Source organism: Corvus kubaryi, unplaced genomic scaffold, assembly GCF_017639235.1.
Source record: "Corvus kubaryi isolate FWS band 111438036 unplaced genomic scaffold, C.kubaryi_AGA036_p1.0 66, whole genome shotgun sequence".
Taxonomy (NCBI): domain Eukaryota; kingdom Metazoa; phylum Chordata; class Aves; order Passeriformes; family Corvidae; genus Corvus; species Corvus kubaryi.
The window spans coordinates 19630148-19646105 of record NW_024582054.1 but is presented as its reverse complement, the minus strand read 5'-3'; the positions used below and the strand labels follow the sequence as shown (position 1 = coordinate 19646105).

At 42.0% G+C, this 15958-nt stretch overlaps 1 protein-coding gene across 9 annotated transcripts in view; it reads left to right on the top strand.

The window, feature by feature from the left end:
* FOXN3 (forkhead box N3) overlaps positions 1-15958 on the top strand; it is a 173600-nt gene that overhangs the window by 80949 nt on the left and 76693 nt on the right. The window lies entirely within an intron of this gene.

Genomic DNA, 15958 nt, shown 5'->3' with positions numbered 1-15958 from the left:
CTCTGTGCTCATACTTGCTATCAATTTCTGTGACTGGAGATAAATGACGTGTTCTTACTGTGTAACAGTTATGTACCCGCACCATTCTAGAAGGTTCTTGCTGTAATAGACTGCTTTTTTCTCCAGTGGTAGTGAGATGCTGGCTGAGCATTCCTTTCTACACATGTATCTTTGGTGTTGCCTCTTTGCAGTAATGGTAGATTCCCTAAATCTAGTGAGACTTGAGTGTCTTACGTGCTGGCTTCTGCTGGAGTCTTAACACCTGACAGCTTGTCTCTCACTGGTGCTCCACAAGAAGTGTTCATCTTTCAGGAGAGTGAAGCAAGTTGTATCATTTTCCTTTTTTGATGCTAATCCGGTCTCCATAATGTATGTCCTTGCAGATGTCTAAAGACAGTAGTGAGTAGGAGTGTGGATTTAGTCCCAATTGTGGTTAAACTCCAGAGCACTGGTGGGGGGCATGATAGAAGCAGTGTGTATCTCAGATGGAGTTTCTTGTGTTGCCCTTCAGCTTCAGGACAGTAGAAGGCACTATACAATATCAAAGTGTCAAAACTTAGTGTGTACGCTTGGTGATGTAAAAACCAAAGAAAACTTCTGAAGCTTTGAAAACTTCTGAAGCTTTTGGCTTATTTTGCCTGAATCAAAACTCAAGGTTACCCTTAAGTTTGTTGGAAATGAACATCCATTGGAAACAGCTTTTTTATGGTTTTGTTTTAATGCACTTCCTAGATTGAAGTTTCCAAATACAAAAAAACTAATTTTGCTTCCAAGTCTGAGAAAATGTCAGAAAATGGAAAATGGTCAACCCTGCTATTCCCTCGGTAAGAGAAGTAATTGTTCCTTTTTGGCACTACCTGCAAATACAGTCATGAGCTGAAAAGTAGCAGGCTTTCTTAAATCTCCTCTTTGCTTGTTATTCCTCAGGGAATTGTATTCTGGAATGTTTCTTAAACACAGACTGTCCTTTAACCACACCATCTCAGTCCCATCACTTTGACACATTTCTTGGCAGCTGCTGCAGGTAATGTGTGCAGGGTGCTCCTCGTTTCCCTCCTTCCTGCCCTGGGGAGCTCTGGAGGGGCTGGCACTGTCTGCACCATCCTGCGTGCCTGGCTGGGAGGCTTGGCCCAGGCTTGGCACTGTGCACATTGCCCTCCAGCCTGCACATCACCCACAAACTTGGGGAGCTTCATGAGCAACAGTGAAGCAATTCTCTGGCTCTGTGAAATCGTGCTGCTCATGCTGTGCAATTTAAAGACAAAATGCTTCCTGCTAATTATTAGCAGTTACTCTGTAGGAACAGACTCATTATAGGGGCACTGAACCCTGGCCTGCTGTCCTTTTCGGCACCTGAACAATGCGGTAGGGAGGGGAAAAAAATGGCGAGGGAAACTGGAGTGCTGGCACCAATTAGTCCCGAGATGAGTCTTGAAAGAGGATTGCAATTTCAAGGCCAAAAAGAGAAGGGAGTGGGTAAAAGGATTTGAAATGAGATTATAGGACCTAAAAGCGCCTTTCTTTTGTTAGGGAAATAATTCAGCAGTTTTGCTCGAGCCAGTGAGACAATCCAGTTTAGTGTCTGAAGCAAGAGATGTGTGTCCTGTTGATTTTTAAGGTTCTTTAACTAAGTTGATCCCCAGTTGCATTTGTTACTGCTTCCTGTGAAATCCAAGTGTTTTCAACAAACAAACAAAAACATGGAGGAAAACTGTTGCCTCATCAAAAGGCCTGTTGTTTTTCAGGAAGCTCATTTGTATTCTATAAAAGGGAAGCCAAGAAAAGGAGGGAAATTGAACTCCCTCTTTTCCTTTGGGGGAACTTTTTTCCTGGTGGTTACTATGAAACTGGCACTGGAGTCACCCTTTCACAACCCATCCTACAGATGAATTTCAGTGCCAGTTTTTGTTTGTTGGCCTGCTCAAAGATGCAGATCAGGCAGTTCCTACTTCAATTAAAAGCACCGTCTCCGGTCAGTGCCATAGTGGTGAACATCATTCTCTTCCTTGGCGAGGGAAGCAGGCACTAAGCCTTGCTGCCCTGTTGAAGAGACCACAATATACACTCATGTAACACCGTAATGGTCTGGGACTGAAGACTGGAGCTTGCTTGGAGACGGCTGAAAGAGAGATCTTCCCTCTTCCCCTCCCTCAGAAGGAGAATTGCAAAAGAGAGAATTACTAAGAAGAATTACAGACATTGTGAACTTAATAGGAAATGTTTTGATGCAGTCTATTCATGTAAGACTGCGTGAAATAGTGACACTTCTGCCATTCCCAAGAGGGAAGCTGTTTCTCTTGGGGTGACTTAGAGTCAATAGTTGGGTAGGGATCACACAGCTGTTATGTATTACCAGCTTTGTTCTTTCTTTACTTTTTCAGTGAACTTCTTAGTATGAAACACCTATACAGGCAGGCTTGAAACCTTTGCTTTCAGTTTGATGTGCCCACAAGTTTAGGGAAGTCTCTCATCATGAAGGTGTTACGAGTTCTGCCATGCTCTTGATTTCCCTTCTGCATTTCACATAAGCCTTTGTTAAAACTGCTTTCATAGGCAAATAATAGAATCATTAAGGTTTGAAAAGACTCTAAGTTCAGTGCTTAAAGCTGTTTTCCAGTGTGGCACTGAGAGGTTAGCAAGCATCATCTTGCCACTCAGGCTACTGTAACCAGAATAATGGGCAAGACTGGGTTGTCTGGGGAACACACAGAGAATAACAATAACCTTTCTAGAATCTAGAATGAAGGGACCCTTCATCTCTAGGCAAAGCCATTAAAATAGTGCATTCTGCATACATTTCTTTGAGCTGAGTTGTAATCTTTGGACTTGTTTATAACCAAGTATCTTATAACCAAAGCCCTTGTTAAATGCTAAATTTTTGTCCATTTTGTTTTTATTCCATTATACTTCTTTCGCATTATATGTGTCTGACTTGCTGCTTTCTAGCCTTAACAACCTAGTCTAGAGTCCCTCCAAGAAAAGAGGGAAAGAGACTGAGAGACAAACCCGTCAGCTGAGTTTCCACACAAGTTGATCAAGAAACACAGGCCCTTGTCCTGTCCATAGGATTTGTGTAAATAGCTTTAGTAAGACTTTACTTGTGAAGTTATCCCATTCTGAAATGCTAAGGGCTGTACAAATGAGCCATAAAATTTCTGAAATAGAATAAAGACAATAATAAAACCCAAAAATAGGTTCAGCAGAGGAGCTAGTGTGGAGGAGGAGATGGTTTATAAACAGGGATTGGTAATGACAACAGAGTGGCAGGTCCTCTTAGGAGTAGGACAGAAAAATGGTTTCAAAAGGGTTAGGAATGGAATGAGATGAAAGCAATTTCTTCTGAAGGCATCGAAGGCTGCTTTGCTTCGAGCCATGTTTCTCTGTGATCGGAAATTTAGGTGCAGACATTTCTAAAGATGAATTGTTGGCTGAGCGTGTTCCAGTTGAACTGAGAAGCGCAGGTGTATTGGCCGCATGTAGCAGAGGCAGCTATCTGGATGGTTCAGTCCTGCAAATGGCTGAGCTTGCCGCTTTCCAGTTCATGCGTATTTACTGTTAGCCCTTTGTGTGTTGGCTGGAAAATTCAGTGATGTTCTGCACACAACCTTATAAAAAAGGCTTAACTATCAATGAAACCACCAACATGAGAATTAACTGGAGTGGGTTGGCAAAGTAATTTGTTCCATTTTTCCCTTCCCCAGTTTGTCAGAATTGACATGTGAAGAAAATATTTCTGCTTAATTGGTTGTAGTAAATGGCTACTTTATAAATTAATTGCTGTTTGAATGTTTGAAAGATTGTGTCCCATTCATTTTATGACTGATCAGTATCATTTCACTAGAATGAACGAGCTTGTGTCACCTGATGTTTGAAAAGCATAGTTCAAAACTTTCTGTGATTTGCTGCTTTAGAGGGCTCAAATGCTGTCTGGGGGCATCAGGGTGTCACTGTCTCTTTCTAAACACCAGTGTACCATAAGTGATTGTTTCCTGTAATCTAGCTCACTGATTTTCTATCCTTGAGGTGATCCAAGGAACAGCTTTAGTCCAGGGATTAATTACATGGAGAGACAGTGCATATACATTCTTGAGCATATTTTTGCTAGTTAATATAAATTAAGGGTATTTTGCAACAGCACAGCAGATACCAATTCAACTGAAAGGAGAATTATACAGTATCTGGTAGGTAACCATGCCCATCCTTAGCGGGTCCTTTTGGTGCCTGCAAAGATTGTGCTCTTCATTAGTGAAATACCTCTGGTTTTGGAGTTGCCCACCAGCCAATGGACCTCCCAGAACCTCCTGGTTTGTTGAGGACAGAACTTGTGGTTTCCTCCACTGGCTGTTAAACGAGAGCTGTTAAGGGGGGGGCACTGAGGATTGCTGAACTGCCATATTTGGGTTTATTCTGTAACTTTCTTGGGCTTTACCAAGAAAGAGTACATGGCCTAAATTCTCCCTCTGTGGTTTTGTGTTATGGCACAAGGTTGCAAACAAACTGCTGTAAAGATACATGGAAAAAGGAAACTCTGATATTTGTGACTTTTTGTGACTTTTTTTCACATTCATAATTTTTTTTTCAACCTTCAAAACATGGAATCACAGTAGATAAAGCAGAGATGTAGAAACAAGTATCTCATTGCAAAAGCAATTGTAAAGCTTCACCTTCATATATCCTTTATTCCTACACCTCTGCTTTCTATTACAAATCCCCAAGTGAAGAGCAGTTAAAGCCTTGTCTTACTGAGTCCATCCAACTTCTGCACAAACAGATGAGGAGAAGGAGGAAACAGAGGGAAACAGACCACATCATGGATTCCTCCGGGGAAGCTGAGATTTGTTGAAATGACAGTGTTTTAAGACAATTTTGGTAAAAGTAGTCTCCTTTTTAGCAGTACAGCTTCATCAGTCATATGAGAAATCACTGGCCTAAAGGTAGAAGAGAGACTTCTTGCTATAAATTCTGTGAAGGTCAGCTTTTCTTTTCCTCACTGAGTTCCTTCATTCATGTAGATAATACTGTAACTTGAGAGGATTATTAGAACATTATTAAGCACAATGTTAGTATTCTCAACAGACTGAACAGCTGTTCATAGAGGTAAGGCTTAGGGATAAAGATGCACACTGAATTTTATTTCCCATTACAGGTGGGAGTTTTATTTTTCTGTTAAATGAAAGTGCCTAAAATTAGTCAAAATTAAGTCCTCTGAGTATTTGTCTACAGTTAGGTGTGCTGAATGTATGAAGTCCTTTATTTCATAGCTCTGCTTTGAAAATTTTAAGTAGAAGGTACTGGAAGTTGGGTGCTATGGTTATTGCTCCTGTAAAATTAACTAGGATCACTCTTCTTCTGGAGAGCAGGGAAGTCCAAATCACACACGCTTCCTAACCACAGTTCAGTGGGATTCTTCATTTTGTCAGAGCCTGTAGACAGGGAAGGGACTTTTGCAGTGTAAGTATCTGTGAGGTCTCATCTGCTCTGCCCCTTGAATTTGAGGCCTTGTTGAGTTGAAGAGTTCTCAAGAATAAGTGGAAAATTTTCATCTTCTCCTGACTGGATTGAGCTGATAGAATAGAATTTGGTCAAACTTGTGCCATTTGCTTTAAATTTATTGTAAAGTGGAGGTCATATTAGAATTCAGCTCTTAATTTCCTCTGCAGTCAACCTGAAACATTTGGGATACCTTTAGGAGAAAAGCTGAGCTATTGTAGGTGCAGCTAGTGTGAGTCAGTGATGAGGAGCCCTAAAAACAGCAGTATGGGCTCTGGGTTGTCAGCAGGAGCTGAGAGGAGTGTGTGGGGGATGGTCCTGCTCTGCCACTGTTTACTGGGTGTTTTTGGAGATATGTTGTTACTTCTGTGTGTATGTTTTCCTTTCTCTGAATGGAAATGATTTCTTTACAGCTCTGTGGGTGGGAGAGTTGATATAGGTGGTGTCTCTACAATGCTTCTGAATGCAAAAGATGCTATATTCTCTTTTGTCTTTTTTGTTGCATCTGTAGACCCAGACCCTGGAGTGAAGCAGCCTGTTGTTGGATGCTGTAGGGTTTTTTATGTGTGTATTGGTATGTCTCTCCCCCATTCCTAAACTCCAGCTCTCAGTTCTTCAAAATGAATAATCTTGGGAATATGAATGAGTGAAAACTGACACATTTTGATACTAAATTTTTTATGCCTTAGCAGTTTATTTCTAAAAATATATCTCTAAGGATAACACGTTATTTATGCATTAAACTTTTGTGTTGGTGGTAGCATCCACAAACTATCTGTCATTTATCTTTTGAGCACCTTGCTTGCTGTGCAGTAGGGTCCTCAGGCTCAGATCTTCTGGGGAACAAGGGCATGACCATTGAATTCAGGACTCATGTAATAGATATGCATGAAGAGGTAGAATTGATATGATAAAATATGTAATTGAGGCTTTTCAAATATGTGAATACTTGACTTCTGTTTTGATGCTGTTGTCGTCATCATCATCATCATCGTATTTTCTGCTTTTACATAACTTTCTGACATGTGCATCAAACACTTTGGTATATGGCCCAGTGAGTACAAATCTCTGCAGCCTCCTCTGGAGCAGTTTCGCAGATCCTATAAGCACATTAAGCTTCCCAGGGAAAAATACCCTTAGCATCTGGGAGAGGTTAAATGTTCCAGGGGAGAGGTTAAACATTCGTTTGTCCTCTGCTGCTGTAATTCCAGAAGCCAGATTAGTTTTGAATCATCTGAACCACATTCATTCAAGATTAATGAGAAAGACCAAGTATGGAAAATTTCAGCTGGTAAGCGCCCTGGCTTTGAGCAAGTGGTGGAGGGGGATCTCATACTGGCAGCAGCCTGCAGGTCATGCTTAGTTTTAAGTTCCCTTAGTACTTATGTTGGTGAAATGGGGAATCACACCATTCCAGATAAACAAGCAACATTTCAGCAAGCAGCATAAAGCAATTGGTGGAGGACACACACAAACACACACACAACTTTAAGGCCTCACCCTCCCCCCCACCCCCCCCTTTTTCCCATCTATTTCTGTTTCATTTGAGGTCAGATTTGTTCATTTGCATATGCATATGTTTATAACTTTGTGCATGTTCAAGGTACATTGGTGTCTTTAAAATGAACAAGTGGTGTGTTCTCAGGAATGGGTGATGAGCCGTTCCAGCGGACGTGTGCGTATCGTCACTCTCAAGTCCAGCGGACTGACGGGCCATGGTTAAGCCATGGTTAGAGACGTGAGTAGGAGCCTCATGAAGGAAATATTTCTGAAATCCGGGCAGGTCTATCAGCAAAGCTGTTTGAAATTCTACAAGATAATAAATGGAGAATTCAGGACTAGAATAACATAAGTAAATTGTGTGACCTTAAGCTTTTAAAAAAATTAATCAGTTTAGATTTGGGAGAATCCTTTTTTTAGAAGAACATTACAGTGTTGTGCCTGGTTAATAGCTCTGCAGTTTCACTGCAGTTCAGTTGCTCAGGTGGTCAGTGTGGATGTTCTCTAGAGCCTTGTCTGTACTGCAGTATTAATTATTAGAGCAGACTCTTTACATTAAGTTTAAGGTGAAGGTGGGCCTTAGGTATAGACAATTTCTAGGATTCATTTGTTTTCCAGAACCTGAGAATAAAGAATTTCTTTTCTTTCAGTGCACTATTAAGCAAGTAAAACCAAACCAGAACTGAACCTCTTGTTTCCCATCACTTGTTCTGCAGCAAATGGAAGCAGAAAACTTAAGTGCTTCTTTTCTGATTTTGTAGACTAGAAGAGAATCAAACTTCTCCCTGCTGGCCAGGTCAGTGTTTGATGCTGCTGTAGCCCAAAAGAGGCCACAGTCCTCTGTAGTCTCAGAGGCTAGTGGCTGTCTGTAAATGCAATATTCTATTCATCTGGGCTTCAGAGCACTGACTTGTGGTTCCTGCTTGAGCTGGCACAGGCACTCTCTGTAGCATAGGAGCAAGTTTAGGTAACTCTGAAGTTTCCCCTGCCTGACCAGTTATTCATCCAGCAATAGATAGTCTAGGAACCATTTAATAGCAGTTGTCAAATAAGGAGAAACAGAGCACTTTAGCATGTGAAGTAACCTTGTATTTTTCCTTACTTCAAAACAAGGGAAGTGGGAACAAATAACAACTATGCTCTAGAAGTGAGCTGTGTTGGTCCCTCCTTAACTACATGCACTTCAAAAGACTATTCCCCCACCTATTGTGTTGTTACTTAACGATTCTTTATTCCTGCCAGAGATATGTAGTCTGTGTCAGTAAGCCTGTTTTTAGGACAAAAGAAGAAAAATAAAATTCAGACAGAAAGGATGAAATTACTTGCCTGGAGTCACTGTGTGATTTCAGTGGTAGAGGCGGAATTAGAACTGGAGGCTGATAGACAGCCTCTCCCAATTCCCAGTGGAGACAAATTTTTTTTTAATTAAAAGTAACATGGGACGGTTTCCTCACCATGAATTTTCAAATATGTCTGGACATTCTCCTGTTGCAGTGTTCAGCTGTTCTATTCAAGATAGAATTATCTTGGGTTCACAAAATACATCTTAAAATATTTAAACACAGATTAATGAGAGATTTTCATTTTGCTCTGTGAGGCTGGTGTACCTCAAATAGCCATCTCTCTTGAAACAACAACTCTCTAGAAATTATGATCTTTTAATTTATTTAAACAAACCCTGTGTTGTTGTCCATAAATAAATCATATTCAGTTCTCAGCAAAGATCAGCATTCTGGCTGAAGGCTACAGAGTCTCACAGAGGGGATGAGAAGGCTTCATACATCACACTAGCAGTAAGAGGGGCCTTTTGAGCACCACAGCAAAGTCATTGATTGGCTCCAAAGGACACATGACCATGTTTTTCTTGAAATTAGGAATTACCATTTTTATCCCTGCTTCTGGAAATGCGAGAAGTTTTTTTTTAACTTTTCTTCCCCCTGCTCCCCTTCCATGCCTTCCCCCCCCCGCCCCCCCCCGCCACGTTTTGGGGGATTAACTTAAAGTGAAGACCGTGCCAGGAGAATGGCTTTGGCTATTTGGAGAATGTAAAGATTTGACCAACTTTTCACTTCATCCTTCAAAAAGCATTAAATTTTGTTTTCAGGCATTTTGTTCGTGAGTGGCTTTCATCAGCAACTTTTCTTTAGTCTTTAATGAAATTTAGATATATTTCCTTTGGCAGTTGTGTCATATAGAAAACTTCTTTAGAGTGTGCAAGGGATCAAAATTTTATTTTTCACTTGAAAATGTGTCAGACACCCTAGAGAAACCAGGAAAGACTCCATCTAGGAGCTTAAAGTCTCAATCTCACATGTTGCAGTAAGTGAGAGATACCAAGAGACAGTAAAAGAGGGAATTGCAGAGAAAAGAGAAGCATTGCCAGAATATTAGATTAGCAGTCATAAATTAAAAATCTGTATTGTGAATTCACAAAACTCTTTAACAATAATGTTTTGTCAGTTACGGAAAATTCGAGGAGATGGAGTAATGGGTTTATATATTTAAAATCTCTAAAGTAATCAGTTTTCATTGAAGTCAGGAAATACCTGAACACCAGCCTTCAAGATTTTTTAAAAATGTATTGTCATTGGCCTGGGTTAGTAGAGGTTTTTTCACTTTACTTGGAGAGGAAGCTTGCTTGTTTTGTTGCTGGGTGATTGCTAATTGCGATATTAACTGCCAGCTAGCTGCTGGCAAGGATTAGACTTTTTCTTTTCCTCAGTAGCAAAACACAAGTATTACAGGTCCAGCAGTAAATAAATACTTCTGTATTGCTCAAAATGTATAATGACAGTGATCAATTCATTAAAACAACTATGGTTATATACCCAGACGGAGAGAATTAGACCCTCTTTGCAGTGCAGTAGTGTTGTTCGCCCCCATGCAGTAACGGCATTAAAATAGAGTGTAGAAAAGGAAGCTGATACAACAGTGGAAGGATGTGAGGTCTCCGGTGCAAGCAGTGAAGAGCTGACAAGTGTTAGAAGAGTCACCAATCAGAAGGAGCTGCTGTCTGTCTTGTGTTCACTCTGCAAGCTCATGGCAGTGTGGTTTGGACCAAGTGACCTCCTCCTGGGCCATTCAACAGCAGCTCTGCAGACCATGTTTGTTCAGCACAGGAGCCAAGAAGGCTGCTTCCCAACCTCTGTAGTTGGGAACATTTCCCATGCCTTATGCAGGATGATTGCCGTAAGGAAGTACTATTCATCTTCCAGCATCAAGGAATGCTGTATTCCCACAAAAACATACTTTAGCTTTTTTCCTCGGTTACAGCACCATCCTAAATTTACTTCTCAAGTAATGGTAAAAACCGAAGTCTTCCAGCTTAGCTGGACAACCATTTATATACTTTATAGTAGCAGTCTGCACTCTGCTGGCATCCAGAGCTGAATATGCTTGTCAAGAGCATCATTCCCTGCTGCATCTAGATACCGGGTTTAATGGGCTCCATCCAGATAAGGCATCTACAGCTATTGTTATAAGCAACTTGAACGTAAGACTTACTGTGATTTAGTTGCTTCTCAGAAACTTTTCAAAGTGGGTTTCTATGCCTGCAAGATGCTTCTTTGGTTACTCTTTGACAAAACGGTTTGTTGCTTCTAGGTTTGGTGTCCTTGAGATTTCCTTCAGTTCCCTCTTTGCCAGAGGTGTTGGTGAGACTTGGCAGAGAAGCATTTTGCACTGTGGATGGTTGGTAGTGGAATACTTACAGCATGGGTACAGCAATGCCTTCTCTCCCTTCACCTAGCAGCAGCAGCCTCTATTCCCAGGAATTTTCAGTTGCATAGCTGTCCTCATAACTGGCATTTCTCCTGATATGTCCTGATAACTCCCAGGGCAAAGGGAGGTGGTTGCAGTGTATTGGGTCGAGCTGGATGTAGAGGCACTTCAGTAAATCATCTTTTCTGGTTCCCATCATTTTTGCCACTAGTAAGGGTTGGAGAGGACATCCTTTGTTTCCTTGCTGCCTGTTTGTGGTCTAGCAGCTGTTTGCTTACTGCAGGCTGTGTTGGGTATTTTGTGTGCAACAGCTTGTTAGCTTACAGCGGATGCTGTTCATATTTCTGTCCTTTACTGACCTGTCCTGCCCTGTAGTCTAGGCTTTCCTGAGAGCCAGGATGTACTTTGGCACCAGTCATGCCCCCAGCAGCTGATTCTGTCTCCTCTTAGCCATGGTGGGCTAAGCTGTGTGTGTGAAGCAGTTTCCCTTCCTCTCCAGTGAGCTGTCCTTCATTGGGCTAGTAAGTCCCAGCTTCAGAGGCCTTTGAAATTTGTGTTCAGGGGCTGGTGTTGTCTTGTACATTTGCTTTCCCCCCTTTCCGTGTCTTCCTGCTTCACCATCACTCTGTGGACATATTTGGTAACATAGTCATTGGCCTGTATTTATTGCCTGGCTTCTGTGTTTTCATAATCCCTTAATTGTGGTATGTAGTCCCACACAATTGAATTTGGTTTGAATTTTTAGTTGTTTGGGCTTTTTAAATCTATTAATCAAGCCTCTCTGACAAAGAGGCCTGTGAGAGCTTTTGGCATAGTTGTGAAATACTGCAACTGTGCAAGAGAATTCTTACTCTGGCTTTTTTTTAGTGCTTGGCTTTAAGACTGCAGTCTCCTTGCTCTAATGTGAATTCCAGAAGACAAAGGATTTGTGTTTCCTTTTTTAAGTTTCTTTTGAAGATTTTTATAAATGTCCACCATACGTTTTGATAGAAATAATTGATTGGGGGGCTAACACACATTGTTGCTTCGGTATGCCCTGGGAGCTCCTGGTTGGACTGGCCAGTTGCCATGAACCCTCACTGGCTGGACAGCCTTCATATTGGCATGGTTTCCATCAGAAACTGTTCAAATCAACACATTCCTGTAGAATGTTTTAGATTTCAGCAAAGCAACATTTTCCTATGGAAAAGCCTTTCCTCAGAAAAATCCCTGCAGTCAAGAAGCTTCCCATGCGTGGGGCCCAGTGGTACAACAAAGTTTCCTGCTGGTTGTGTCTTCAGAGAAAGAACAGTTCATTGCTTGCTTTGAGTGGAAATCAAGTCCCACTTGCCATTAAAAATTGCTAGCACATTCACGGGAAAGGTGGGCTTTGATCAGAGGTGGCTCCCAGTTCCTTAGGGGTTAAACACCATCCCCCATCAGTTCTCTGAGATACAGGTTCAGCAGGCTGTGAATACTTCATTTACTGTGGTGGTGCACAGATGCCACAGTGCCAGTGACTATGCTTTGGGGAGAGGTGGATTGTGTACTGGATGTGTCTGAACTTGTACCCCTGGATGCTGTTTTATGCATTTGCTACAAATACTGTTGCAGCCTGGATATCCTGTTGGCTGAGGGTGTGCTTCAAACAATAGTATTTTCTGAAAATCAAACCAATGCTCCTTGGCAGGTAACTGTTGACGTTTCATGTGTTGTCTAATTCATAAACTATACAAATTGTTCTTTCAAGATGTTTGCTTGAAATATCAGCTTGTTACGGTTGATCAAGGTCCATCTTCCACCCACCCCTGCAAGTGCCCTGTGCTCATCTGCTTCTCAGAGTTAGGCCAGACCAAACGTGTCCATAACAAAAATGTATTAGGCCCCAAGTTTCTTCACAATGAGATAACAGTTCAAACTATTTACTTCTTTTCTTCCAAGAGATATTACTTCAGTCAATGTGTTTAGTTGGGGAAGAACTCTTCCATCAAGAATGCTAATGGCATAAATGGTAATTTTATATCAGGTATTGATTACAAAAGAAAATCATAAACCCAGATTATGCATTTTTATTTTGTCTAAATGCAGAATATACTGTTACTTCTGTAGGAGAACCAGCCATTCTTCTCTCATAACTTACAGGCTACACTGAAGAAACAATTTGTTTGGAAAAATGTCTGGGATGGACCAAATGTTTTGGGTTTTTATTGATGGCCTTTAGAAGAATGAACTTCTTCGAATGGTTTCTTAATCTGGAACAGATACGAAGCAGCTTTTGAACACTTTAAAGTGAGAGATAGTTCAACCCTGTGATTTGTCAACTTGAAATATGTTTTAATAATTAGTGCCCTCTGAGACTTCACATGGAAAAGTTTGGGGACAGAAAAAAAATTTATCTAACACAGATCAGACATAGCTAAATTTCAGGAAAGCCCTGCAAACACAGAAGTTTGTTGTTTTGAAAGGCTTGACAGTCGCTGCAGTACATTATTTACATGCTTTAATTGTTTAACTTCCTTCCCTGGGAAGACACAGTTAATTTTCTCAGTTCATGTTTGTTTGTGCTGAATCAGGTGGAGATTTTTATGAGAGCCCTGGGCCTTTTTTTCAAATTGGAAAATAAGATAAATCACTATGGCTCTGTTTCTCTAGTGGAGACATTTTGTCTATTCAAATATATATGCTTTTCCCACTCCTTTCTTTAACCCTCTTCCACCCACTTAGGACAGCCTGGGAGTGAATTTCTTTTGCAGTGTCATCAGTGTCATTTCAGAATTTCACTTTTTTTTTTTCTCTTGGGCTTTTGAAAGGTGTATAGTTGCTATACTGTGGTTTCTGATTGGCAAATCTCTACAGTGTCAAGACTATGCTATGGCTTTCCATTTGTAGCCTGATGGGTTCCAGAGATTGTGCAGGATCCTGATGCACTGTAACGTATGTTACAGGAGTGAATCCTACAGGAGTGTGAATACCCTCAACAGCTCTTGACCTTCCTATGAGTTGAGGAGCTACACTGAAGAGCAGGTGCTTACTATAAGGAATGCAAACAATTGGTTGCATTAAGCACTATGAAGTGAGCGTGTGTTCAGACAAGTGTATGCCCCCTGCTCTTCAGCACTTAGAATGTAGACCTACTTAACTTCTTTTTGTTCATTTTGTTTTCTCTCTCTCCCTCTCTGTCTCAATTCCCCATTTTCTTCAGGAGTATTGAAGGTTTTTATTACTCATGTAATTGCTTTGGATCTATATACAGTCCTTATTTTAACATGGTGAATTTTTTATTTATTAGCACAAGACTATCTGCAGAGTAATCGTGGAAGCAATGGGTTTTTTTCTATATGGAATTTTATCAGAACTTTGCTAATGCTGTCAATGTAATAGACAGCACCTGTTTTCATTTTGTTGCATTTTGTGTAGCAGTCGTCAACTCAAGAGGAGACAAAAGTAGCTTTGAGTAGAAATGGAATGTGGGGCTTGGTTCATGCTTTGCATCCACAGAGGAAGGATTATCTCCTTCAAAAGGCAGAGTGCTTTACAGCGATCTTACTGAAGGATATTTAGTCCCTTGCTTATAAATTGTGCCTGAATTTGGGCATAGGGCAAATATTTATATATTGGTAGCATAGTTTCACGATGCTGATTTCAGTAAAAGCTTAGAATATTAAAACACCTATGATTGTCTTCAAGCTGTAGAGGATTTTGAAACCCGTTTCCTGACCACAGGAAAGACACTGTGGCAGCCTGTCCCTACCATGTGTCTTGACAATGCTGTAACAAATTGTTACTTCCCCCAGGTACTGTGGTTTTAAAATACTCACTGTGCCTGAGCCCTCAGATCCCATCAGCAAAATCCTACAGGTAGCGTCTCCTGTTGAGGATTGCCCACACAGCAGGAGTGGAAGTGGTGGTGACATTCCTTCTCTGGGCAGCACAACCTGCAGACAGCCATGGAGAGGATGAGCTGTGCCATAAGGGAAGGAGGGGTGCACCTGGACTGCAGTCAGCGGCACTGTTGGGAGAAGTGTGTGTTGGTTTGTAACACCAGCAGCAAATTAGACTCCAAATAAGCCAATTCTCTTCCTTCACCTCTTCCGGTAAGGGACGGACAAGAGCAGAGACTATGGGTTGAGGTAACAATTTACTGAAAGCAAAAAGCAATAGAATAAGAAGTGCACAATAACAACAACAATATTTATTCCCAAGGTTTACAAAGAGAAGAAGCTATTTTATCCACAATAAAGGTATTCACTACCGTAAACAAAAACAAGATGGTAGATGCTCCACCTATGCTGTAGGTCCATGTGGCTTCCCCAGACAAAGGGAATATGGTGATCCTTCCTGTGCGTTCCTCTGGTAATTGAGAACATCGACAAGATGGTGAGGGGGCTCCTGTGGATAGCGTTTCCTGCCACCCAGCCCAAAACAGCTAAAAACAGTGAGAAGCAAACCTCCCATAAGCTAGGTCATCCGAGTCGGGTTGTGCTGCTGCTCCACTGGGTTCAGTTCCTTGCAGTTCCGGCAGCCTGTGCCGCTGTTTCTACCGCTCTGATGTGCTGGAGGTCAGTCCCAGGGTTGCTGCCGGTTTCCAGCCGTTCCGCTGAGCTCCTTCGGGCTTGGTTTGGCTGGGCTCCTTTCGGCTCCGCTCTATGGGCTCAGCTGGGTTGGGGTCACTCCCCCACCACTCCTTCCTCCCTGGCAGCCTCCATGCCAGCACTGTCTGTTCAGCACTACTGTGGATTCACGTTTTTGCCACTTTTTTCATCACCATGTCTTGTAACTGTGTTCCAGAGAAAACAGGAGGGGGACGAATTGTGGTGGTAGGGCCCAGGTCCTCAGAGGCTGATCCCAACACATTACCACCGTGGAGGCAAAATGATGCACTTCTGGTGGGGCACCCAGCTTTTCCTCCCAGACCATGCCTGCAGCGATGATGCGGGAGATGTAGAATAACAACTTGGCCCTGCCCTCTTCCGCAGCCAGGGCAGGAGCAGGGTCACCTCACCTCGGTCCTCTCACCGGGAGAGGTGGTGGCAGGCAGCTGCTGCAGGGAAGCTTCTTGACAGCATCCGTGCTTCTCCAGCTTGCCAGCACCACAGGTTGTTGGAGCTGGTGCTCCACAGTCTGTTGCCCCCTGCACTGTGGGGCTGCTCCAAGGCATCGAAGGAAACAAGGTTCAAATGATCCTGCTGGTGTTCGCTCCTCTTCCCTCTCCTGTGTTTGAAATATTGTTGCCTTCAGCTGCACTTGTCATAGGAGAGGCTTCTTGGAG